This window comes from Cetorhinus maximus, chromosome 6 (assembly GCF_964194155.1).
Source record: "Cetorhinus maximus chromosome 6, sCetMax3.hap1.1, whole genome shotgun sequence".
In the NCBI taxonomy this organism is placed as follows: Eukaryota; Metazoa; Chordata; class Chondrichthyes; order Lamniformes; family Cetorhinidae; genus Cetorhinus; species Cetorhinus maximus.
Genome location: NC_135884.1, coordinates 112419352 through 112443863, shown reverse-complemented (window position 1 = coordinate 112443863; position 24512 = coordinate 112419352). Strand labels below are relative to the sequence as shown.

The following is a 24512-nucleotide window of genomic DNA, read 5'->3' as shown; positions in this document are numbered from 1 at the left end:
GCAGAGATGTTTGATAAATTTGATTAACTCACTGAAATGTGAGCTCCCAACAAATTTTACCTTGTGTTGTAGTGAGATCATCCTGACAAACCTGTTTGCTTTCCTCTAGCATTATGGAGTCTAAAACTATATAAAAGTATTCCAGATGTGAGTTAACTATTGGTTTGTGCAGAGTTATCATGACCTTTTTGCTTCCTTGATAGCTTTTAAAATATGTTCACCTACTTAACTATTTGCATACCTCGATCCTTTTGGCATTACGCTTGTCACTGACAGATTTTGTAAAATCATGGTTAGTCTTTATGGAGCTTCTTCATAAACCTTTTCATATTGTGGTGCATACCATCTAGTCCTTTTTGAAGTCTCTCAATCCTTTTAGATCTGATTTATCATTAGTACACACAGATATATTATATATGCATATTTGGTTGCTCTTCTACTTCCTTATCTTGCAAGCCTTTATTGACTTCCTTCCACTCTTTTCTGGTAAATGCTGATGAATATTCATTAAGCAGTTCTGCCATTTCCCATCCACCATAATAATTTCATCATCCTCATTTTTGAGTAATCCCATTCCCCGCCCCACCACGATGTTTCTCCATTTTACGAGCATACGTATGGGCCAGGGTATTGGGTTTGGCGAGCGAGGGGGGGGATGACGCTGGATGATGTCAGGCGGAACTCCCGACGCCACCCTGCGTCATTTCAATTTTCATGTCGGTGGGGGCGCAGCTGAATCAACTGTGAACCCGCCGACATGTCAATGGCCTATTGAGGCCATTTAAAAAGTAATTTAAATAATTAATGGACCTACCCGTCCAACCTTAAAGTTGGCGGGCAGGCCGGGAGCCCTGGTGGGCTTCAGAAAAAGCATGAAACCTCATCCACGGACAGGATGAGGTTTCATGAGGGTTTTTAAAAATTAAAAAAATGTTTGATTAAAAGTGATGGACATGTCCCAACTCATGTGACAGTGTCAGGGAAATTTTGTCTGTGCACCTTGACCATTTTTAAATTTGGCGCCGATCTCCCTGAGGCAGCACTTAACTCTCTTTTCCTCATAAGACAACCTGCTCATTCCAGGTATCAGTCTAGTAAACCTCCTTTGAATCATCTCCAATGCATTTATATCTTTCCTTAAGTAAGGAGGCCAAAACTGCACAAGGTATTAGAGATATAGTCTCACCAATGCCCTGTATAACTGAAGCATAACATCCTTACTTTTATGTTCAATTCTTCTCGTAATAAAGCATAGCATTCCATTAGCCTTCTTAATTACTTGCTGTACCTGCATACTAACTTTTTGTGACTCATGCACTAGAACACCTAGATCCCTCTGCTCCTCAGAATTCTGCAGCCGTTCTCTGTTTAAATAATACTCTGCTTTTTTATTCTTCCTGCCTAAGTGAACAACTTCACATTTCCCACATTGTACCCCATCTGCCAGATTTTTGCCCACTCACTCAATCTATCTATGTATGTCTTCAACCTCCTTATGTCCTCTTCACAACACCATTTCCTACCTATCTTTGTGTCATCTGCGACCATGCCTTCACTCCCCTCATCTAAGTCATTGATTTAAATTGTAAAAAGTTGAGGCCCCAGCAGAGACCCCTGCAGGACTCCATTTGTCACATTCTGCCAATTAGAAAAAGACCCATTTATGCATACTCTGTTTTCTGCCAGCCAATCTTTTATCCATGCTAATATGTTACCCCCATGAGCTTTTATTTTTCGCAATAACCTTTGATGTGGCACCTTATCAAATGCCTTCTTGAAATCTAAGTACAGCACGCCTACCTGCTCCCCTTTACCCACAGTGCATGTTACTCCTTCAAGGAACTCCAAAATTGACTAAACATGATATTCCTTTCACAAAACCATGCTGACTCTTCCTGATTACCTTCAGTTTCTCTAAGTGCCCAGCTATTGCCTCCTTAATGAAGGATTTTAATACCTTCCCCATGACAGACGTCAAGCTAACTAGCCTATAGTTTCCTGTTTTCTGCCTCCCTCCCTTCTTGAATAGAGGGGTTATATTAGCTTCTTAGTCTAATGGAACCTTTCCAAAATCTAGCAGTTTGGAAAATTAGCACTAACGCATCTATCACCTCATTAGCCACTTATTTTAAGACCCTAGGATGAAGTCCATCAGGACCCAGAAACTTGTCAGCCCACAGCTCCATCAGTTTCTCAGTACTTCTTCCCTTGAGATTGTAATTTCACCAAGTTCCCCTCTCCCTTCCACCTCCTGATTTACAGCTATCATTGGACTGTTTTTTGTATCCGCTATAGTGAAGACAGAAGCAAAATATTTGTTCATTTCATCCGCTATTTCCTTTAGAGGACCAACACTCACTTTACTTATTCTTTTCCTTTTTAAATACCCGTAGAAACTCTTTGCTATTCATTGTTACATTTCTAGCTAGCTTCCTCTCATACTCTCATAATCAGCCATGATCATATTGAATGGTGGAGCAGGCTCGAGCAGCCGAATGACCTACTCCTGCTCCTCTTTTTTGTTTCTATGTTGTTCTAATTTCTTTCTCCTATTAACCTTTTATTCATTCTCTGTCATTCATTATATTCTGACCAATCATCTGACCTGACGCTCATATTTTTACTTAAGTTTGATGCTTTCCTTAACTTCTTTAGTTAACCATGGATGGTGGGTCCTCCCCTTAGAATTTTTCTTTATAGTAGGAATATACTTATTCTGAGTATTCTGAAATATCCCCTTAAATGTCTCCCACTGGTCTTCTTTTGATCTATCCCCTAGCCTAGGATCCCAGTTCACTTCAGCTAGCTCAGCTTTCATGCCCACATAGTTGCCCTTATTTAAGTTTAAAACACTTGTCTTAGACCCACTCTTCTCCCTTTCAAACTGGATGTAAAATTCAATCATATTGTGGACGTTACTACCTAGGGCTGGCTTCACTCAGAGGTCATTAACTAATCCTGTCACATTACACAATACGAAGTCTAATATAACCTGTTCTCTAGTTGGTTCCAGAACATGCTGCTCTAAAAAAACTTCTCAAAAGCATTCTATGAACTCCTCATCCAGGCTACTACTTCCAGTCTGATTTTTCCTATCTATATATAGATTAAAATCACCCATGATTATTGCTATCTCTTTATCACAAGCACTCAGTATTTCTTCTTGTATACTTTGTCCTACGTTGTGGTTACTGTTAGAGGGGCTGTAGACCACTAGTGACTTCTTTCCTCTACTATTCCTCATCTCCACCCAAACTGATTCTATGTCCTGATCTCCTGAATCAAGGTAATCTCTAACTATTGTACCAATGCCATCCTTGATTAACAGTGCTACTCCTCCACCTTTACCTAGCTTCCTATTCTTCTTGAATATCATACACCCCTCAATATTCAGCACCCAATCCTTGTCATCCTGCAGTCACATTTCCATAGGCTATCAGATCATACTTATTTACTTCAATGTGTGCAATCAATTCATTTACTTTGTTATGAATGCTACGCTTATTCAGATACAGAGCATTTAGTTTTGTCTTTTTGTTATCTTTGTAACATCTAGTCTTGACTATTGGTGTATTCCTAGGTTTTATCTCTCTGTCCCTTCCTGCTATTCTATTACCCTCATTTCCCATATTATTACTATGGTCTCCTGATTTAAATCTTCCCCTTGATTTTCCACATCTTCCCAAGCTTGATCCCTCACCACCCACCACCCACCCCCTTCCGCCACCTTTGTTTAGTTTAAAGCCCTCTCGACTTCCCTAGTTATGTGATTTGCAAGAACACATGTCCCTGCACGGCTCAGGTGTAGACCATTCCAACCACAAACCGGAACCCACTTCTCCTACACCAGTCTTTGAACCATGCATTCATTTCTTTATATCTTATTTGCTCTATGCCATTTTGCACTTAGCTCAGGTAATAATCCAGAGATTATTACTTTTTGAGGTTCTACTTCTTAATTTGGTACCTAGCCTCTCATACTGACCATGCAGAGCTTCCTTCCTCATCCTGCCAATGTCGACTGGATCACGACGACTGGATCCTCCCCCTCCCACTGCAAGTTCCTCTCTAACCCTGAGCAAATGTCCTAAACCCTGGCACCAGGCAGGCAACACAGCCTTCTGGACTAAAAACAGAAAATGCTGGAAAAGTTCAGCAGGTCTGGCAGCATCTGTGGAGAGAGAAACAGAGTTAACGTTTCAAATCCGTATGATTCTTCTTCACAGCAGCCTTCTGGACTTATTGCTCTTTGCTGCAGAGAACAGTGCCAATCCCCCTCACTATACTGTCCCCTGCTACCACTACATTCCTGTTTGCTCCCCCCGCTTGAACAGCTTCCTGTACCATGGCCATGGTCAGCCTGCTCATCCACCTTGTAGACCTTGCTTTCATCCACACAGGTTGTGAGCACCTCAAACTTGTTTGACAATTGCAAAGTCTGACGCTCCTCCACCACTGTCTGCGTGGTCTCATTACCTGCCTCACTCGCGGTCACATCCTCCTGTCCTTCATTGTTGACCAAAACAGGTGGCCATATTCTAAGAGGCGTGACTGTCATCTGGAACAAAGTGCCCAGGTACTTCTCCCCTTCCTTTACATTGCTTGGTGTCTGCAGTTTGGGTTCCAGATCAATAATCCTGATCCAGAATTCCACTAGCTGCCTAACTTTCTGCAGATATGTTTGTCATGGATCACCTTGGTGTCCAAAATCAACCACATTCCACAGCTGCAACATAACACCTGTTCTGCTGTTGTTACTCATGTTATTTAGTTAACTTAATTTAACTACTCACTTAATTAACTTAGAATAATTTCTATGTATGCCACATCTCTTTCCCCGTGCACCGAATTCCCACATGAACCTAACACATTACTCACGGTCTCCATTTCACTCATGTAGTCACCTGTCTCCTCACACACCCCTTATTGACCATGAGGTTTGAAAAGCCGGTCTGTTTTATAGACCCTCCGATGAGTCACTAACTAGTTTAGCTTCCTGGTACAGTAATTAACACCACTTGAACCAACTACTTTCAGGTGATTGACAGATAATTGCCACTCCAGACAGTTCTCTGTTTAACAAGCTAACCTAATGTGTTGATAAAACCCTTTGCTCCTCCATTGGATGGAAGTTGTTCTTCCGTACACCCTCATAGTTCTCTTTAAATCTTTATATTTCTCTCAAATGAATCAGAAGTTTATGGATTCAAGTCCCGCTACACACTGGAGCCCATAATCTAAGTTGAAACTTCGGTAGAGTAACTATATAAATTCAAGTTCTTTCAGTTTTTCTTTCCTTCAGCAATTCCTGTGACAATCTTTTATGCCACCAGTTTTACCTTTGTTGTTTGCTTCCTTTTTAGGATTTATTTGTAGATTAATCTGACTGATCTTTCATGGAAACATGGCCTCAGGTGTAGTCTCTTTTTTTGTTAACTGGAATTTTCTTAGACTACTATGCCAGTCTCACACTTACTTCTTTGCCATTGTTTCTCTTATTAGTGAACTTTCCCCTTCTATTTTCCAGGCTTAGTTATTTAATCCCCTGTAGTTTGTTCTCCAGTTGATCAACTTCAGTTAAAACTCATGGCTAATTTTTCTCCTACCTTCAACTTGCTGACCTGCTCTGGTTCATTACCTCAGTCTAAGTCCAGTATTGCATCCTTTCTCAGAAACCTTATTATGTAACTTGTGTACATTGTTTAATGTATTCTGTAAATAACTAACAATTTTAAATCAGTCTCAAGAGTATTCTCCTAATTTATCTTTGTCAGTTTAAATCACACAAGATTTGAGCTATTTGACCCTGAGTTGAGATTCTTACACCATAGCCTCCTCAAAAACACCCCCATCTTTGTAACCTTGCCTACCTTTAGCCTTATCTCAGCCCATTTGCTGGTGAAACTCTTATGTGTCTTTATAAACTCCAGGCTCAATTATGCTAATGCACTCCTGTCCAGCTTCCCATTGTCCTTGCTTTATAAACTTCAATTCATTCAAACTTTCACTTGTATCCCACATTAAATCTCCCAAGCCCATCACTTCTGCTATTGCTGACATGGCTCTTGGTTCCCTAATGCTTAAAGAATCATAGAATACCACAGCATAGATGGAGGCCATTCAACCAATCAAAACCTTGTGGCTCTTTCAAAGATAAATCCAATTAGTCTTGTTCCCTGCTCTTTCCTGATATCCTTGCAATTTTTTCTCGTTCAATTATTTACCTAATTCTCCTTTGAAGGCTACTGTTTGAAATTATGCCCTGTACCCACAAATCCAAGTCATTAATTTAATTAAAAACAGCAGAGGTCCTAGTACAATACTTTGGGAAACTTGCACTTTATACCTTCCTCATCTTGTAAGCCTTTTTAGACTTCCTCCACTCTTGTCTGGTAAATGCTGATGCAAAGTATTCATTAAGCAGTTCTGTCATTTCCCATTTACCATCAGTCCATAAAGCAGATATTCACCACAGCTCTTGCTTTCTGTTCCTTAGCCAATTTTGTCCCATGCTGCTACTGCCCCTTTTATCATATTTACTTCAATTTTGCTAACAGATCTTACATTGTGGTACTTTTATCAAGTGTCTTTTCCAAAGCCTATACACGCAACCTCTGTTTAAATCCTTTCAGGTACTCACCCCTCCCTATATGTATAATCTCCTTCATCCCTACAACTGCCCCCAATCCTGAACTCCCCATTCCTCTGACTCTTGCTTCTTGTGCATTGCCTCTTCCTATGTACCTTCAGCTGTCTAGGCCACATGCTCTGGCGTTTTCTCCTTAAATCCCTCCACTTCTCCTTAAATTCAAAGCTTTAAGTCATACTCAAAGTTCATTACAGGAATGATAGACAGTTAAAATATTCTCTTGTCTCACTGAAAATAAAAATAATCTTCACAAAATTTGGAATATGTCTTTTCTCTGCAAGGGGCGTTAAAATATGTGTTAAGGCTTATCCAACCAGTTTCTGAGCGCAAGAAAACCTGTGTCTGTATAAATTTGTAGGCTATTCTACTTGCACTTTGAAAGAAAACCAGCTGCATTATTTCACCACAGAACTTACAGATAGTGAATAGCCTATTGGCCATGTCCACAGAAATTCAATATCATACATCAAGAATGCTCCATCTGGGAGGGCAGAAAATAATCTGAAATAATCTTCATATAAACATATGACATTCTGTAACTAGCCACTTGAAGATGTCGGAAAGTGATGTGGCTTACTCACCATCAGAATTATTTTTGTTTCCTCTGTGTCAGAAAGCATTTAACTTGTTCTTATCATCTGCTTGAAACTGAGCCTAGTTTTTGAACCTATGCTCTGAAACCCTGCCACCACCTTAAATGGCATTAAGTTAAACCAGAAACTTTTATACCTAAAAATGATATTTTTGAAAAATTAAGGTACCTTGAAATGATTCACGACTTAATTTCTGCATTCAGTTGCCAATTTATTGATCTTCCAATTTGTGATATTGCTTGATGCTTTAATTGTGCAAATGGCATGTAATTCATTCTGGTTCATCTGCATATGTTTATAATTTCCATCTTCATTTAAGTACAATAATTCACAGGGTGGAATTTTACACCGGTGGGGTTTTATCGTCCTGCCGAAGTCAGTGGACTTTTGAATGGCTCACTGCATTTTATGGCCCCGCCCCTGCTGTGATGGGGCCATAAAATTCTGCCCACAGTGTATACTGTGGAAAAAGTAGAGGATAGAATGTAGATACTTGTCATTATCATAATACAAAAAATTCTCATTATGCCTATCAATACTTTCCAGGCTACTCATTGCTGTTATGAGCCCTGCTTTGTATATGTCTTTTAACATGACACAAAGCCAGATCTTGCTAATGCAATATTTGCAATTCAAAGCTTTTTTGTAAAAAAAACACTTCCTATTTCCACCCATACATACACCTGTAAATACATTCATTTTTCCTACATGATTCTTTTTTATGAGCCCATTTAATGTATAAGTTTAGAAAAATGGAAATGAGAAGAAATGTCTGCTGTATTTGCCAAGAAGTGTATAGTTTAAATGTAACGACATTTCTAATGTTTCCCTACTTGTTCCCCTTTTCTCTTTTTACTCTGCTTCCACTCATACAGTACTACAATGAAAATGTCTGACATTTCACAACTTGGGTGTTTTAAGTATGGTTTATATTGTAACTCTAAGCATGTTCCCTGATAAGAATATAGTGTGACGATTAGGTGAGGAGGGGTAGATGGCTCCCCTCTTTTCACACTCCTCATTTGATTGCTGCAGTTTTTAAAAAAAATAGGGATATGCTTACCAATTCAGTGAGCGTTTAACTGTTTACCTGCTGTGACTTTAAAAGACACAGACAGGTTTTTTGAGTTCTTTTTTAAAGAGGATAGTTTTTACTGTGACTAACCCAGCCTGAATAAAAATAAAAGTTCTAACTTTCACGCACACACATACTGGGGTTCACACATACAAAAATAGATTACAAAGTAGGAGAATAAGATAGATTGATATTTTTAAAGTCCAATAAAGATTGAAGCTCTACAATTCTTGGAGGTTGATGACTTGGGGGAAATCCAGGTTAAGCTTGGCGGTTTTTCTGATTTTAGTGTCAAGGCGGTTTAAAGATGTAGACGGAAGATTTATCTGTTCTTCTGGAGGCAGCAGCTGCTGAGTTGAGTTCTTTAGATTATCCCTGCCTGCGGCACATGGATAGTCAAATAGGAGACAGGGTTTGAGCTTGCAAGATGGATGGGGAGAGAAAGAGGGAAGCCTGCACAGTGGCCTTACCAGTTCAGCACCTTTTCCGCTTCTGCCTCTGACAGTTCCTGAAAACACAAAAAAGAGTTAGCTGGCTTGTCACATGATCCCCCCTCTCTCTCTCTCATCAATTTCCCAGCTATCCAAATATGGTAATGACCAGTATATTCCAGGTGGATGGTTTTGACGATTTAGATTATGGCTGGGTGAATTCCTTTCTCAGCCAGAGCTCATTGTCTGAGGTGATTACATCTAATGAGAAGTCCGCACCCAGGTGATTGTCTGGATGTTCTGTGAGTGGGTTAATAGATGATCTCATTCACACTCCTTCAAAGTAATTGCCTCTGCTGGGGTTTTCTAGACAGGTTGGCTCTTTTAATAGCTTTGGGATTTGCCATGTACAGGGATGCAAATGTTCACCATCTTGAATCTGTGGTTTCAAGTCACTGGATCAGTGTTTCAGAAACCCAGGGTAATACTCTGTGGACCCAGGTTCAAATCCCACCACGGCAGATGGTGAAATTTGAATTCAATAAAAATCTGGAATCAAAAATCTGATGATGACCACAAAACCATGGCCGATTGTTGTAAAAATCCGCCTGGTTCACTAATATCCTTTAGGGAAGGAAATCTGCTAACCTTACTTGGTCTGACCTACATGCAACTCCAGACCCACCAGCAATGTGGTTGACTCTTAAATGCCTCTGAACAAGGGCAGTTAGGAATGGGCAATAAATGTCGGCCCAGCCAGCAACGCCCTCATCCCATGAATGAATAAAAAAAATGAACGTTGCCTTAGTCTCTTTAAAATTGAGTCAGTGGTTTTGATCTAGTGAATACATAAAGTCATTTTTCATTTTTCTGCAACAATAGGAATAAGAAAAATGCACTCAATCAATCCAGGCCTAGCTTTAAGGCTTGAACGTATTGTACTTCATGACCTGTAACCTAAATTGTGTTTCTGCATTCTCTTAACTATACTCTTTTTTTGTATTTTTTTTCATTGGTGGAAACTTTGCATTTAAACATCAAAACTAATTTTGAGAGATATAATCTGTACACCAATAATTAATTATAGTATAATTATATCATTAGCTAAAATTGTTATAGTAGATGCCCATTGCTGTTTACATTGATGTTGTAATAATATTTCTGTTTATTTCCTCTTCTTTAAGAGGAAGCTTGCATTTCATGGATGCATGTTCATGTATCAATGCAGTTGGCTGTATCTATTGTTATAAAGGTTAGTCATTTAACTTTGCAATTATTCAAAGTAATATTTCTTAACAGAGTATACTGTTTCCTATTGAAGCAGTCCATGTCCAATGTAGCAAGACCTGGACAATAGTCAGGCTTGGGCTGACAAATGGCAAGTAACATTCATGCCACACAAGTGCCAGCCAATAACCATCTTCCAACAAGAGAGAATCTAACCATCGCCCCTTGACGTTCAATGGCATTGCCATCACTGAACCCCGCACTATCAACAGCCTGGGGGTTACCATGGACCAGAAAATGAACTGGACTAGCCATATAAATACTGTGGCTACAAGAGCAGGTCAGAGGCTAGGGATCCTGTGACGAGTTACTCACCTCCTGACTCCCCAAAGCTTGTCCATCATCTTCAAGGCACGAGTCAGGAGTGTGATGGAATACTCCCCATTTGCCTGGATGAATGCAGCTCCCACTACACTCAAGAAGCTTGACATTATCCGGGACAAAGCAGCCCACTTGACTGGCACCCCATCCACAAACATTCACTTTCTTCACCGCTGACGTACAGAGATGCACTGCAGGAATTCACCAAGGCTCCTTAAACAGCACCTTCCATGACCACTACCATCTAGAAGGACAAGGGCAGCAGATAGATGGGAACACTGCCACCTGTAAGTTCCCCTCCAAGTCACTCACCATCCTGGCTTGGAAATATATCGCCGTTCCTTCACTGTCAATGGGTCAAAATCCTGGAACTCCGTTCCTAACAGCACTGTGGGTATACCTACACCACATGGATTGCAGCGGCTCAATAAGGCAGCTCACCACCACCTTCTCAAGGGCATCTAGGGATGGCCAATAAATGCTGGCCTAGCCAGCAAAGCCCATACCCTATGAATGAATATATTAAAAAAATTAATTCATTGCTGACCTTTCTATCTAATTTGCAGAATTGGATCAATTTTTATTATAACAATTCAGGTAAATTACTATAATTTTAATACATCTTTTAAAGGTATTAAAGATAATACGTACAATAGAAATTTCATTGTCATAATGCACTTTAGATAGAGGTGCATTAGTAGATACAAATAGGTGAGCTTTTGTGGGGTCAGCAATGGCTCAGTGATAGGACTCCAACCTCTGGGTCTGAAGGATACTTTATGGCTCTGAACTTGGTGAAGCATAATGTCTCTGTTTTAATTGCTGTGGTGGTAGAGTATAACATTTGAATTCAGCAATCCTGTGCACGTGAGGGAAACAAAAATCACATGGGGCTCCTGCTTTTCATTGCCTTCCAGTGACCTGCTAAATACACGTGAGAATGTCGAGTGATGATAGAATTGAAATAAACCTTGTTGTAGAATAGTCTGCTGACATTTATTAAATAAGCTGCAGATGAAAATTGCCCACTTGGGTGAGGTGACAAAAGTCAGCTAGTACCATTGGAACTGCACACCAACAGCAGTCCGGGCATTCAGGAGACTGGGGAAAGAAGTGAAATAATATTGTATACTGGGACTCAGCTTTACAACTGTACTCTGCAATCACATTGTAGAAAGTGTACTTTCAATCCAATTATTACCTTATACTGCGAGGAGGCAGTATGAAGATTACATATTCTAGCTGGGATGCAGCTTTTCGTAAGGGCATTTAGCAGAATTGGGGTTTCTCCAAAGTGTAAGCTTATGATTTTTTAATGTGATGGAGTAATTTTCATTCCCTCATTGCCTGTAAGTCTGTGAAAGGGTGTGCTACTTATAGTTTTTCTGTTTTCCTTTTTTAAATTGCATTCTGTTGTGTTCAAGTCAGTGGCTGTGGTTTTTGTATTCATGTTTAAAAATAACACTTACAATTTGGACTTTGTTCTTTACTCATTGTAGCAAATTCTAGTTCTACATAAAGCTAGTCATAAATTGCTCATGTCAATCCAAGGTGTATAATTGGCAAGCATGGGAGAGCCAGGAGCCTTTGGAGTACGTTTGTTATTATTCGTTCATGGGACATAAGGGTCGCTGGTTAGGTCAGCATTTATTGCTCAGAGGGTAATAAATTGTTCAGAGGGCATTTAAGAATCAACCACATTGCTGTTGGTCTGAAGTCACATGTTGGCCAGACCAGCAGATTTCCTTCCCTAAAGGACATTAGTGAACCGAATGGGTTTTTATGATAATCAACAATGGTTTAATGCTCATCATCAGACTTTTAATTCCAGATTACTTTTTGAATTTAAATTCCACTATCTGCCATGATGGGATTTGAACCCAGGTCTCCAGAGCATTACCCTGGGCCTCTGGATTATTAACCCAGTGACAATACCACTGTGCCGCCACCTCCCCCTTAATGTACTTAATGGGCGGCAATTCTATTCCAATTCTTCTAAATTCTAATGGTCTTCAGGCACTATTATATAGGTTGAAAATAGGAATGGAGTCCACTAGAAAAGCAAAAAATTCTGAACAGAAGATTTGATGCATTTCAGGGCCTTCACTCTTTTTACATTGTGATTGAATGTTATAAATGTTCTCTTCTAACACAGCTTGATTATGATTCTTAACGGTGTAACCAGACATACCAGAAGGCAAATTTAGAGGAAGTAAATTGTCTGATTAACTTTTATACTAGAAATGTATGCAGCTGCAGGGCTGTATAAAGTCTTCTTAGAAAAAATTAACAGGCTGATTTATATTGTAATATCAATTTTGTAGAATTTTGAAAGCATTGATAATTTAGCTGCATATGCTGTTCCCCCTCCCCCTTTTTTGAGGGGGTGGGAGCAAGAAACTTGCAAAATTCAATGAGAGAGTTATTAGTTTCTTCTTGAATTCTCTACCTGAAGACAGGTCCAACCCACATAGCCATGATCTCCATCAGGGCAAGGAGGCAGGTTCCAAATCCACCCGAACCAGAACAGGAATTGAACCTTGAGCTGTTGGCGCCAATCTGATCCACACCGGCCATCCAGCCAACTGAGCCAACCAGCCTCCCCATCTCCCCCCTGCCCCTCCCCAAGGAGTCTAAGTTGCTGTGGCAACATACAATTTTACATGCATGTTGTAGCCTGGAGCTATGGATAGTGATGGTAGAGGCTCCAATTTCTTTCCATCACATGACTGACCAAGAATCTCTTCCACTCTTACCGCCTGCCATTGGCATACGTTGGAAGGATTTACAAGTTGATACATGTTTCGTCATGTTATGAACACACCTTCCTTGGCCATCAAGGCCTGGAGTCGGAGTTGAACTCAGAGCTTCTGGCTTAGAGGGAGGGACACCACCCACTGTGCCACAAGGTCTCCTAGTTATTAGTTTATAGAAGATAATTCTAAACAGTTGGAATATATCAATAAATATTTTGCTGGCTTGTGTTTTTCCTTGTTGGTTTGGTTCAACTGGTATTAGTTTTGCCTTTGCATCTGAATTGTGGGTTCAGTCCCCATTTCAGGATTTGAGCTTAAAATCCAGGCTCCTAATTCAGTACTGTTGCACAGTCGGAGTGCAGTCTTTCAGATGAATGAGAAAAAAGCCCCGCCTGCCTGTTGAGCTGACCACTCAAGATTCTATAGCGCTATTTGAAGAGCAGGTTCTGGGTTGACATTCACCCTTACCTATCACCACCAAAAAGAAACAAATTAATTGCTCATTTACCTCATTTGTCATTTAGTGATTTTGCTCTGTGTAACTGCTTGCTGGGTTTTGCCTACATAAAAACAGCAGATGAAGAGAAATTGACTAGTTTTGAAGAACTTTAAAGATTTGTAAATGCAACATGGCACTATATAAATACAAGTCCTTTCTTTTGTTTAACACTGATATATATCCAATTTTCTACCGTTCATTCGGAATCAAATGGAGATACAGCAGTGAGATCTGGAGATCTGATTATCTTAGTCTAATCAACACAAAGAATGCTGTTTTCTGAGTGTAGAGGATGAATATTACTTGGCCTGGAGTTTCACTTGAAGCAGAGTTGATGATCCAGGGGCAAATTGCACCCAAATTCGTGTTAGTTTTAAAAAGTGGTTTTTTTCCCCCTCAAGTTTTCCCTCAAACCTATTTGTGTATCACCAAACATAAAATCTGCCACAAACCAGCACAATCAGCACCATTTTAGAACGTAATTTAAAAAAAACACTTTGCTTGAAAAAATATTCCATGTTATATTTCAGGTAGCTTGGAGAAGTTTGATTAATAAAGCTGAAAATGGGTTTATCACACAAATAAGCATTTTTAACATGCTTAGTCCAGCACTTGTGAGTAACCCAAATTTAAATAACTGATAATGATTTTAAAATAACTGCACAGAAATATTTTCTAGTTATATTCATGTACAGTTAAATGAAAATCAAAAAGCTTTTAAAACAAGCATTTATATGTCTTTGTGGCTAAAGTTAGTTTAATTTTAAGAGCCACCTCAAAGGCTTGCATTCAGGTGCAATTAGTGGAAAGTCTTACTGATGATCCATTCAATTTGGGGGTAGGGTCAGTGTGAGGGTTTTAAACAGGCCCAAAAGATCCCAGAAAGTCCATTTGTACATAATTTGTGCTTGAAATTCTGTGAACTTTTGTACTGGTTTGGCTGATTTCATTCAAATTGTGCTAGCAGAAATTCTAGACCAACGTCTTTGTGCTGGATGTATCAGTTTGGCTCAGTTATTCACGCTCTTGCCTCTAAACCAGGCTGTACATTGAAGTCTTACTCCATAATTTCAGCACATAATCCAGGCTGACACTAGAGGGCTGGCCTTTGGATAAGACATTAAGCTGAGACTGTTCATTCAGGCCTTTGTTAAAGATCACATGTTGCTATTTTGAAGAAGAGCAATGAGTGAGTTCTCCCACTGACCTGACCAAATACTCAACCAACCGCACCAAAACAAAACCAATGAACATGTCATCCACTTCACTGCCATTTATATGGTTTTCTGTAAATTAGCTGCTGTGTTTCCCTCAATAGCATTAGTCACTGCTCTTCAAGCTAATTCTGTCACCCTCTCTGGCTGGATACTTGAGTGCAGCATCATCAGCCACTCACATAAGCAGACCTAGGCCAGGATTTTATGGCCTCACCGCGGCATGTCTCCCCACCCCCGGGTGGATGCAGCGAGCCACTTAAATCTCCATTCAGTTCAGCGGGACCGTAATATCCCCCTGGCCGGGAGGGACCATAAAATCCTGGCCCTAATGTCTTTGATTATCTGAAGAGGATGCTTCCTTCTGCCCAATAATTTGTTGAACAGTAGCAAAACCCAAGGACCATAATGGAGCTCATAATCTGTAAACTGGCCACTAGAATGGGTCACATCCAACCACATGATCCTCTTTTAAGAACATAAGAAATAGGAACAGGAGTAGACTATTCGGCCCCTTGAGCCTGCTCCACCACTCAATAAGATCATGGCTGATCATCTTGTGTTTCGATTTCCACATTCCCATCTACCCCCAATAACCTTAGATTCTTGTTAGGCAAGGGAATCAATCCACCTCTGCCTTAAAAATATTCAATGACCCCACCTCCACTGCCTTCTGAGGCAGAGAGTTCCAAAGTCGCACAACCCTCAGAGGAAAAATTCTCCTCATCTCTGTCCTGAAAGGGCGCCCCCTAATTTTAAAACAGTGCCCCTTAGTTTTGGACTTACCCACAAGAGGAAGTATCCTTTCGATGTCCACTTTGTCAAGGCCGTTCAGGGTCTTGTATACTTCAATCAAATCACCCGCCACTCTTCTAAACTCCAGCCCAGTCTGACCAACCTTTCCTCATAAGACAACCCACTCATTCCAGGTATCACTCTAGTAAACCTCATTTGAACTGCCTCCAATGCATTTACATCCTTCCTTAAATAAGGAGACCAAAACTGCACACAGTATTTGAGGCGCAATCTCGCCAATGCCCTGTACAACTGAAGCATAACATCCTTACTTTTATGTTCAATCCCTCTTGTAATAAAGGATAGGATTCCATTAGCCTTCTTAATTATTTGCTGTACCTGCATACTAACTTTTTGTGACTCATGTACTAGAACACCTAGATCTCTCTGCACCTCAGTATTATGCAGCCGTTCTCCATTTAAGTCTTCTTATTGTGTCCACGGACAGTCTATACATGGCCCAGCCAGAACTGGACACATTTTTGCGCCTCGTTGTTGAATTCGGCAAGATCTGCAACAGTGCAGGGTTCCTCTAGCGATAGACATTGCAGGAGATGTTGCATAGTCTGTGGCTCAGTTCCACATTCACAAGTTGTCGGGCTGGTTGTATATCCCCATTTGCTTAGTGACACCTTTGAACGACCTACACCAGTCCTAAGTCTGTTAAGGCACTTCCAGGTTGCCCAGTTGCAATTAGCTCCTAGGGGAGGGCTTTCATCTGGTAGAATTTGCATCACCATTTAAGTAATACTCTGCTTCTTTGTTCTTCCATCCAAAGTGAACAACTTCATATTTTCCCACCTTTTCTTGGAAAGTGAACTGAAAATGTTGTTGCCATTGTTGGATATGTACTGTTTATCGACAGAGTCTGAAAATTTGAACAAAAGTGTGGTTTTACTTATATACGGCAGCTGAAAGAATAGTAAACAGTGTAACACTGAAATACACTCGTCCCCCTGTACCCTGATAAAATAACGAAGACAACACTCACTTTCCTCAGAAACAACACTCACTTCTTGCCATGTCGAACAAGCTACCTTTTAGAATCTAGCTCAGTTGTTCTGCTACCCAGTTGACTGCAGCAGGACATAGATGGGCTCTCAGAACGAGCAGACAAGTGGCAGACGGAATTTAATACAGAAAAGTGAGAGGCAATGCATTTTGGCAGAAGAGATAGGAAGAAGCAATGTTGACTTAATGGCATAGTCCTAAAGAATATATGGCTGGACAGCCGGTTCTGGGGTTCATGTGCATAGATGTGGCAAGATATATTGAGAGGGAAGTCTATATTTATGGGGAAGTGGTAGCGTATTGGTAACGTCACTGGACGAGCAATCCAAAGGCCTAGGCTAATGCTTTGGAGACATGAATTCAAATCCTGCCATGGCAGCTGGTGGAATTTAAATTCAATGAATAAATCTGGAATTAAAAGCTAGTCTCAGTAATGATGACCATGAAACCATTGTCGACTGTTGTAAAAACCCACCTGGTTCACTAGTGCCCTTTAGGGAAGATCTATATGTGACTCCAGAACCACAGCAATCTGGTTGACTTAAATGCCCTCTACAATGGCCTAGCAAGACATTCAGTTATATCAAATTGCTACAGAAAACTCAATAAGGAATGAAACTGGACGGACCACCCAGCATTGACCTTGGAACCGGAAATGACAATGGCAAACCCAGCCCTGACGACCCTGCAAAATCCTCCTTGCTAACAGGTTGGTGCTTGTCAAAATTGGGAGTGCTGTCTCACAGAACAGTGAAGCAACAGCCTGACATAGTCATACTCATAGAATCATACCTTACAGGCAAGTCCCAGACACCACCATGACCATCCCTGGGTATGTCCGGTCCCACCGGCACAGTGGTATACAGTTGGGATGGAGTTGTCTTTGGTGTCCTCAACATTGACTCCAGACCCCTTGAAGTCTAATGGCATCAGATCAAACATGGGCAAAGAAACCTCCCACTGATTGCCACGTACCGCAGCCCTCCCCACAACCTCCCCCCCTCAGCTGATGAATCGGTACTCCTCCATGTTGAACACCACTTGGAAGAAGCACTGAGGATGGCAAGGGCACGCATTGTACTCTGGGTGGGGGACTTCGCTGTCCATCACCAAGAATGGCTTGGTAACTCTACTGCTGACTAAGTTGGCCAAGTCCTAAATAACATTGCAGCCATATTGGGTCTGCAGGGGTATACAGGTGATAAGGGAACCAACAAGAGGGAAAAACCTTCTTGATCTTGTCCTCACCAATCTACCCTCCATCGTGTTGTGTGGCACCACCATTGTGATTTCAAACAGATCTATCAACTCAAAACTAGGCATCCATGAGGCACTGTGGGCCATCATCAGCAGCAGAATTGCATTCAATCACGCTCTGTAACCTCATGGCCTGGCATACCCCCCTTGGTGTGCCCTGAGATGATGCCTCCAAGGTGGTGAGCTGGTACTCCTCCTCCCTCAGTGCATGATGGCACCTCCCTGACTCCTAGACAAGAAAGGGCACCTGGAAGGAGATCCAAGTCTCTTGTCCCCCTCTTTCCTAGCCATTTCTGTATAGGGCCCATGACCAGAGCGGTGAAATGCAGGTCTGTGTGCTTATTGGCAACCACTGAATGGTCTGCTGGACCTGGCTCTTCATGGTGGTCACCAGTCTTTCCATGGAGGAAGCTAGCGCTCATATGTCTGAGACATGGCAGACCTCCTCCACTGTCCATGCAAGGCTGCGAATACCCACAATGGTCAACACCAGGTTGGGAGGGCACCTCACTCTGCTCTCTTGGTACCCCGCCTCGCTGTCCAGAACTGCCCCGCGGCCCTGCCCCCCAGCCAGCCCCACCGCCTCATCCTCTGGCATCGCTGCCAGATGTTCCCTTGTCTGTCTCTGCACCTCCAGCAGGTTTCTTGAGGCCATGATCAGAAACTAATTATCAGCATGGGGCTCAGCATAGGCCTGGTCTCTGGCTGTCAGGTCCCTTGACTGTCACAGTCTCAATCAGCTGATGTGATTTGTCTGTGGTGTGCTTACCACACTGTGACCCTGAGCCTAATCACAGGCACGTGACCCCGAGGTGGCTGTCTCTGTGTTGGTGGAGGGTGCGGGGGAAGGATGTGACGGAACACCTGAATCATTCGTGTCCTCATCCTCCGAGGTGGACTGTTGGATTGTTGTCACTGGAGCTGGCCATCTCTCCAGAATGCGAGGACTTGCAGTGGCGAAGACAGACATAGGTTCACTTCGCACAATCCCAACCTTGTTGCTGTATCACACGTGTCTCCTGTTTCCCAGTGGTCAACACCAGGTTAGAGGCCTCCTCACTCTGCTCTCCTGGTATTCCTGCCTCGCTGTCCGCAACTGGCCGGCTGCCCTGCTGCCCACTCGGTTCCACTATCTCCTCCTCTGCAAGGGTTAGGAGGTTAACGTTGGGCATTTCTCCACTGGTCTTTGCCCATTCCTTTTCAATATGCACCAGTTTCTGCTGCAGGCAGAAGGCAAGATTTAGTGATATCTCAATGGGCACCTAATTCTGGGCAAGTATCCCAGATAACAGGGCCTCCACTAGTAAGTGGTCTGCACTCTCACTGTAGTACAACTTTATCTGTATGATCTGGCTTACACACACATTCAGGCCTCATGCTACATTTGCTGATGAGGCTAACAATATAAACTCCTGCCTGGCCTACCTCTCCCCTCACACAGAGACATTGCTTAATGCCCCCATGTTAGCCACTTTTTTTTAATTGCTTATCCTTTTGGTGCATAATAGGTCGTTGACTCTCTTCCTACATTGGACCCATGTGTGTCTGTGGATCCAATGGCCTCTGAACTCAGCTGCAACCTCCATCCAGGCCTCCTTGGTCAAGCAGGAGGGTCTCCTGGTGCTGTTGGGGGGGGAGGAAGAGCACCTTCTGCCATTCCTGGGCAGCCTGGAGGGGAACCTGCAGAGATGTATTGCTGAACCGTGGGCTCTGTAGCAAACTCTGCAGAACAGATGCTGCTGGCCTGAAAGCAATGCATACATGTCCGGGCTCTTCTTAAATATGGCACCTGGACATCTGACCCTGTCAGCTGATGGTGGGTTCGCCAACTCCCTGCCTGCCCCTCACCAAGTAATTGGCTGGATCCCGTGACTCTGCATAGCTAATTGGCTAGCCACCGTGAAATCAGTCAGCCTTTCCCAACATAAGCGGAGTTCCGTCGACTTCTGGATCCACTGTTGGCATTTGCATCTCGTGCATTAAATTCCACCAATGACTGTGTGGTACTGGATATGCCAACTGCTGGTCTTCTGCTCCCCAGGTAAAACAAGTGTCACTTTACAAATATAATCTAACTTTATTACAGAAACAAAAGGCAATAAATGGCTACACCTCTCATAATCAATTTAGATCAAACAACCATTCATCAATATTGAATGGGTTGTCAACCTTGAACAATGATGTTTGTGATTGCATGTACTGGCCCCAGGATAATTAACAAATTAACACCTTAGATAACCATGGAAACTCATGTCTTCTGGAGTACTCCAGAAGCAGATGTATTCTTGAGTAAGGCCAAAACTTTATTAGTTTTGCCAAAGGTCAGCAACAATGGCAGGGTGTGACAGCATAATTCTATGCATCTGAGGGGTTTCCAAGAGACCGGAGGTGGGGTTAACAATTGTATCACGTTGCCATTTTAACACCTGTGTGCAGTGTTGTGCAGTGCCTGTATGAATTGTAAGGGTTTTTAGTCTATAGAAGTGCAGCTGGTATAAATGCTGATTTTTAGCAAGAGTAGTGAAATCTTGGTCTTCCTCAATAATGCATCTGCAGACATCATAAGACCTGAGTTCCTTCGGCGGAGGAAAGACACTACACATGGCCTCAGTATCTCTGCTTGTTTTAGGAGCACAGGTGTGAACAATTCTAAGTGTAGAAATATGTTTATATATCCAAGTGATGCAAATTGCTTTTTTGCTCCTTTGCAAAAAGCACAGGTCATGCTGCTACAGTTCTGCAGGAGTGGGGAAAGAAACCAAAGAAGTCAGCTTCCTGGCTCCTGATCACGACCCACTGACTGCTTCTGTAAGTGTACAGATGTGGATGTCAGCTGAGAGCAGAATTAGAACAGCTGTGATGCCCCAGTGCATGAATAGCTTGCCAATTTCTATCAAGTAAACTCACTAATGATGACAAGCCACCCAGGTAAGACACTGGGGAGCTGCCTGCCCCTACAGAACTGTATTCCAGTTGGGCATGTGTTTCAAGCAGAACAGGAGAAAAAACTGGGGAAACGTTTATAAAGCAATCCATTTCACTTGGTTGTCTTACCCAGATTCCTACACTTGAACCAGTTCACATCTGTACTCTTCAAATGAAAGAATTGAGCACAGCACTTTATTTATATCCTTTTTAAACCAATTCTGGGTTTATGAAATAGTTTTAAGCTACAAGTGTGACTTGTGAAGATTCTGGATAAAATTTATACCACACACTCTTATTTGCATTAATCAACTAGTGGGGTCTATTTTTTACGAGCATTGTTATCTGAAAAGCAATCGCTTTCTACTCAAACAGTGCATTTTAATACAAAAGTGAAATACAGCGGATGCTGAAAATCTGAAATAAAAACAGAAATTTCTGCAAATACTCAGCAGTTCAGGCTGCATCTGTGGAGAGACAAACAGAGTTAACGTTTCAGGTCCATGATCTTTCATCAGAATTGAGGAACGTTTGAGATGTAGCAAGTTTTAAGCAAGTTCCAAAGAAGAGTCATATTGGGGGACCCAAAACGTTAGCTCTGTTTTTCTCTCCACAGATGCTGCCAGACCCGATGAATTTTTCCAGCACTTTATGTTTTTATTTCAGATCTCCAGCATCCGCAGTATTTTGCTTTTATTTGAGATATAGGAAAATGGTCATGATTGCAATGTAAAGATACAGCGATGGACCTGGCTCAAGCTGGCCCCTGAAGCTTCAGATCTTCATAAATATGGTATATGGGCTACTTGCTTTTATTAGCCGAGGCATGGATTATAAGAGCAGGGAGGTTATGCTGGAACTGTATAAAACGCTGGTTAGGCCACAGGTAGAGTATTGCGTGCATTTCTGGAATCCGCATAATAGGAATTGCACTAGAGAGAGTGCAGAGGAGATTTACCAGGATGTTGCCTGGGCTGGAAAGTTTTAGTTATGAAGAGAGATTGGATTGACTGGGGTTATTTTCCCTGGAGCAGAGGAGATTGAGGGGGGACATAATTTTATACACCTCAATCATGAGGGGCATAGATAGGGTAGAAAGGAAGGAAATTTTCCCCTTGGTGGAGTGATCAATAACCAATAGCAGGAGGTATAGAGGGGATGTGAAGAAGAATTCTTTTACCCAGAGGGTGGTGGGAATCTGGAACCGACTGCCTGAAAGGGTGGTAGAGGCAGAAACCCTCATAACATTTAAGAAGTATTTGGATGTGCACTTGTGATGCCATGGCATACAAGGCTATGGGCCTAGTGCTGGAAAATGGGATTAGAATAGTTAGGTACTTGTTTGACCAGCGCAGACTTGATGGGCCGAAGGGCCCTTTTCTGTGTTGTAAACCTCTATGACTCTGTGATTCTAAATGAAAAGAAACATTCTGATGTCCCTGGAATGAACCTGGGCACTAACTTACAACAGATCAGATTTGACTAGAAAACCTTTAAAAATCACAACCCTGACCACACTGTCCCCTTAACAAGCTCCTAAAGGAGTTAATGGGCTGTAATTGGCAGCGAGCAGGTTCTCCATTTTTTTCCCCTGCCAGCCCTCTGGAAATGTTAAGCTCTCCCGGAGGTGTCCGGACCCCATGACGACCTCCAGGACCATGATTTTTAAATCATGCCTGCACCGGGTCCCAACCCTATGCACATTTGAAAATCCGGATCATTAACTCTGCTTTTCTCTCCAAAAGGTGCTGCCTGACCAAAAGCTTGGTGAATGGGGTAGGTTTTAAAAGAGGGGAGAGGTGGAGAAGTTTATAGAGGGAATTCCAGAGCCTAATGGCCTTGGCAGCTGAAGGTATGGGTGCTAATAATGGAGTGAGGAAAATTGGAGATGCGCAAGAGGCCAGGATTAGAAGAGCACAGGTATCTTGGATGGTTGTATGGCTGGAGGAGGTTACAAAGATAGGAAGGGATGAAGCCATGGAGGAATTTGAAAACAAAGATGAGAACTTTCAAATCGAGGCATTGCTGGACTGAAAGCCAATATAGGTCAGCAAGCACAGGGTGATGGGTGAACCAGACATGGCCCAAGTTAGGATATGGGGCAGCTGAGTTGCCGAGGTTGTGAACAGTTTGCTTCATATAGTGGCAGGGGAGAAGGACGGAGCTAGTGCTAGGAAAGAAATAAAGAACGATTTGCATTTATGTAACATCTTTCCTGACCACAGGACATTCCAAACCGCTTTGCAGCCAATGGTGTACTTTTGAAGTATAGTCCCTATTGTAATGAAGGAAATACAGTTTGTGGTGGAGACCCAAAGACAATCACTTTGTTCTTCTCAATGCTTAAGTGGAGGAAATTTCTGCTCATCCAGTACTGGTGGTGAGAGAGAGTGGGATGCCGTCAGTGTACATGTGGAAGCCGACACTCTGTTTTTGGATTGTGTTGCTGAGGGACAGCATGTAGATGAGAAATAAGAGGGGGACAAGCATAGACCTTCGGGGGGCTCCAGATGTAACCCGCCATGTGGAAAATGAGTGGATTCAGGCCATTGAGGAGTCAAATTGGGCTGGGTGTAAAACGAACACCTGACCTGTTGTCCCTTTCTAGTGTGGCAGAGTTTAAATTATTTTCTCCCTCCCAGATCCTCCAACACTATTTAATTGATGCACTGTATCCATGCTAATATGCTGCTCATGCCATAGGAAGTATGACTATGGTTATTTTGGAATTAGTTGTGACTATCCTAGGCACTTGTTGACCGAGCTAGCACACCACCTTTGTTTTGTGCCACCAACTGGTTGAAAGGTTATTTTGGCCAGGCGGTCAGTCTCGATGTGGGATAACTTTTGAATGTCCGTGTTGGTGTGATAATGGTAAGTAACCACATATGTTTATGGAATATAAATTTTGTTTTAATATATTTTACCTATTCTTGTGGTATCAACAAAGTTTTATATATTATGTGGGTAGCTACACAACTTTAGCTTCCCATTCAACTTATTCAGTTCTCTCTCATTTGTAGGTCAAATTCCCATTTCAGTACTTAATATTCAGCATTCTTTATCCCCTGTGGGGAAGAGAAGCTAGAATTCCTTCTGTTATGTAAAGATTGATCTATTGTGTGTTGAGTTCCTCTATAATCCTATAATTTATAAAACAGTGTATACAAGTTGGTTAAGTTAACTGTTTTGTTATTCTGGCTCTGGTGCAGGCATTGTTTCCCACGAGGAAGGGCCAAAAACTGCCATGGTGAAGGGAATTTAGTCGTGAAAATGCTGTGACCAAGTTATCTGCCCTTAATAGAATCCTATTCTTCATGCTACAGTTACAATACCACAGTTTCCGGAGTGCTGAAAGAAGTTCATTCAAACATCCATTCGTGAAGTGTTGGTCATAGCTCCTTAAATGTATCCCTCAACACTAAACATTCATTGTTCCTTACTCTTTGCTGTCACCATGGAACTTCTAGTAATGAAAACTGTAAGCAGTAACATGCACTTCCTCAGTCTCTGCCCTCCAAAAAGCAAAGCGTGAAGATGTATTTTAATCGCTAACCTTTAAGATGCTCAGGCTGGCTGTTGTACCTTTGGAAGAAGAAAAATGTTTGAATCTCTTTCTCTGCACAGTATTTTTAAGTTGTATATACAGTTGATGTTATAAATTGGGAGATTAGTAAAACCTTACTGAAGCAGTGTAAA

The 24512-nt window shown here is 41.9% G+C and overlaps 1 protein-coding gene across 1 annotated transcript in view; it reads left to right on the top strand.

Annotated features, from left to right (window-relative positions):
* adcy7 (adenylate cyclase 7) overlaps positions 1 to 24512 on the top strand; it is a 165141-nt gene that overhangs the window by 40851 nt on the left and 99778 nt on the right. The gene's annotated exons all lie outside the window — the stretch shown is intronic.